This window comes from Limulus polyphemus, unplaced genomic scaffold, assembly GCF_000517525.1.
Source record: "Limulus polyphemus unplaced genomic scaffold, Limulus_polyphemus-2.1.2 Scaffold245, whole genome shotgun sequence".
Classification (NCBI taxonomy): domain Eukaryota; kingdom Metazoa; phylum Arthropoda; class Merostomata; order Xiphosura; family Limulidae; genus Limulus; species Limulus polyphemus.
The window spans coordinates 56,460-59,904 of record NW_013665855.1 but is presented as its reverse complement, the minus strand read 5'-3'; the positions used below and the strand labels follow the sequence as shown (position 1 = coordinate 59,904).

The window sequence follows — 3,445 nt, the reverse complement described above, 5'->3', positions numbered from 1 at the left end:
GGGTAGAGAGAGAGAGAGAAGAGTTCCCTGAGAGGCATCATCAGGCAGATTCCATCATCTCTTGTGTATATATATATATATATAACAATGGCTATGTGAGAGCCTCTGGGAAATTGGAGAATAGCGCCTGAAAGGAGACAAAATTGAAAGGCAAGTGAAACTACAATGTGGAGTAAGTAAAGGAATAAAGATGTGTCAAGGGTTCTTTTCATCCCTGGCTGCAAGATTTCATCCAGAGGATGTTGATAGCTAGAGGTAAGAGAAGCCATGATATGACTAATTTGAGTGGACGTGATATGAAAAATACTTAAGACATTACCTTTCATGTAAGAACAAAAAAAGAGGGAAAGGGACCAGATGGCAACAAAAAACTATTTTGATTGCTTTGAAAGGGAAGCATTACGAGCAAGATAATGAACTGCTGATATAGGACAAAGATGATGATCAGGGTTTGAATGATTGTACAGAGAAGAAAGGGAAGGGAGAGTTATTAAAGAGAACATCCAATCACTATTCCAGGCAGCCAAAGTATCGGGGAGATGGGAGTGATCTAGGATTAAAATCAATTGTCTAAAGTCTTTGAAAATTTGTTTTAAACTGATTTCAGTGAGATGTATTTATGGTTTATACAAAGAGGTCACTGTTTCAGAAGACCACTTAAAATATTAAAAAGGTACTATTTCATTTGTTGAAGTCTAAAAAATTATAACATTTATTGTAATTTTAAAAAACAGAATTAACAGAAATTGTTGAGCCTTAAAGTACAGAATGTGTTAGAAAAGTTGGCTAGGATATACAAAGATGGTTTCAAATAAATTCCTAAACCTGTTACGATGTAGCATAAAAATCTTATTTAAATGGCTTGACAGCTGCAAGCAACTCAAATGTTTTATATTTATGGATGTGGAGTGAATTACCAGAGAGAAATAATATTGAGAAGTGTACCCAGTATCCGAACTCAAAGAATATTGAATCTGATGTTTAACCTTTGATCAATTAACATTGCTAAAAAGGTTTCTTACTGAAGAGAAAAACAAGACAAGAAAATTGAGATTCTACAAGCTACTCAGACAAGTGGATGTTGTTTTTTTTTAATCATGAACAAATGTGAATTAATACAAAGAACTGCTTAAGTTAGCTGGTTATTATTTTGCTCTTCCAAATCAATGCAAGTACTCTTAGAATTTCATTCTTGATACACTGACAAGTATGCAGAACACTGATGGTTAAACACAGACTAAAAGTGAAGACTGTCAAAATTTTGTTACGAGCACAGTACAGTTTTAAAAATCTGACTTTATCAGGATTTTTTGATTATGTTACCAACAAGCCAGAATTATTATGTCAGATTTCAAGTGCTGAATGTAAAGTACCAATACAGATATAAACTGTCCACCCATTTATCAATGTATTCTAAATTGTTTTATTTGGGAAATGCTTATCTAAGTGCAGCTGTTCAAGTGATTCCAGTCATTATATTGTTTTTTGTTTTTTCACACTTCACTGTGCATGTGAAAAAAACATATTGTTGTTGTTGGTTCTTTAGAGCAAAGATAGACAATGGAATATCTGTGCTCTGTTTACTGCAGAGAATTGAAACCCAAGTTTTGGGTTTTACCAATAACCCACCAGGGGGCAAAAACATGGATTTTTTTATTTGTAAATGTGTTGTACTTTACAAAAACAGGTTGGCTCTTACTCTTTCTTTAACTGCGAGAAATCTGTTAATATTAGAGTCTCTGAAGTATTTTTTTTCTATTCTTAGGACCTTGAGTCTCTCTCTTGAACAGTGAAGTTAGATGTACTTGTGGTTTGCACAATATCAATTATAATTGTTTCAAATATTTTGTAAATAATATTGGATTATTAGAGCAGATATCAAGTCTTAAGAAGTTTGCATAAAGCAAATTGTGCTCATTTACAAAAATAACAATGTTTTTATTTATTAATATATATGTTGTAAATAATTCTCTTAATACTGTTGGTTAGGTAATTCTGGTTAAAACTTGTAATGTGTTTTCAATTTACACAATTTGTTTTTAAAATTCAAACACTAAAATATACATTCCATAAAAGTAAAACCCATAATGAATAGTTTGAATGTTTAATTCTTATCATTCTGTAAAAGTATTTCTAGCCTTTACATTGCATGGTTTTTAAATTATATAGTAAACTGTGCCAGTTTTGCTGCACCAGTGAATTAAGTTATAAACTATTCTGTGTTCCCCTATGTGAACCTGGTAAACCTAAATTTAACTTTATAAAAGTCAATCTATATAACTAGCAGTGTGGGTTATATAACGAAAAGTTCAAAATGGTATTTAATAAGGGAGTGCAAAGTTTGTTTTTAACAATTGGGTTCAGTAATATTTTAAAGTTTAAAAAACATGGTACTTTGGTAGATAACAATGGAATGTGATGTTGTTTTTTTTAGAGGAATAGTTTTGCAATCGGTAAATTATGTTACTGTTACTAGTGTTAGTGATAGCCATACAGTTTACAAAGTCAGTAAAATATAATATTCATTTCTTGATTCTTTAACTTTAAGTATAAAAACCTGAAAATCCAAATTTTACCGAATGACCAATTTAAATGGGGGAGGGGAAAATCACTCACTACCACGACACCACTGCTTACATTTCTTATCACTTATTGAGTATTAATAGTAATAATACTATTAAGTATTATAAAATACAAGTTATAATGCACACGATACGTTAGTACTCGTACTCAGTAGTAGTAATACTACACTGGTCCGTTGTACATTACTACTGTATTTGTCATTGATAGTATTAATGTACGTGCAACGTAATTATTTTTTCCATTTGTTTTATTTCTGAAAAACATTTATTAAAGTATTTTAACAAATGTGTATATGCAACAGCTTACCATTTTAACGGATCGGTATAAAGGCTTTGAATCATCCCAACAACACTGCTACCTTTCCCTTCTCGCGGCATTTTGTATACTACTGACATCTAGGACTTTTGTTTTGTTTTTTAATTTTTAGAATATGGAAATTAATATGTTTAGTATCTAGTACACTCGCGTGGTTAAAGTAAATGTGAAGTATTTCAAAGAAGCAGGCAACGAAAGAAAACAAACAATAAAAGTTTACAAATCCATAAATCTTGGCATCTCATTCAATTAAAAAAAAATCACAATTTGACCTTTAGAGGAGCATTTTGATAAACAGTCAATCCATAAAAAATAACCATATTTCTATAACATTTAAAAGATAACAAGGTGCGTGTTGGTCCATCAAGAGTGTCCTATTTACATAAAAAAGTACGAACATAAAGATCAATTTTGGCCTTTCTTTTTCACTATTTGCATCTTTAATATTTTTTCAGAAACATTTACTAAGAAGTTCAAAATTGTTCATGATGTAGAATTTTGCTAAAAATTTTAACATTGTAGTTAGTTAGTTTAACCAAGACATGAA

At 30.8% G+C, this 3,445-nt stretch overlaps 1 long non-coding RNA gene across 1 annotated transcript in view; it reads right to left on the bottom strand.

Annotated features, from left to right (window-relative positions):
* Positions 1–2,974, bottom strand: part of LOC106478732 — a 7,843-nt gene extending 4,869 nt beyond the window's left edge. Inside the window, exon 1 of the long non-coding RNA XR_001292084.2 lies at positions 2,890–2,974. This is a non-coding gene — a long non-coding RNA (uncharacterized LOC106478732). The remainder of the gene's footprint in view (positions 1–2,889) is intronic.
* Between the last annotated feature and the right edge of the window lie 471 nt (positions 2,975–3,445).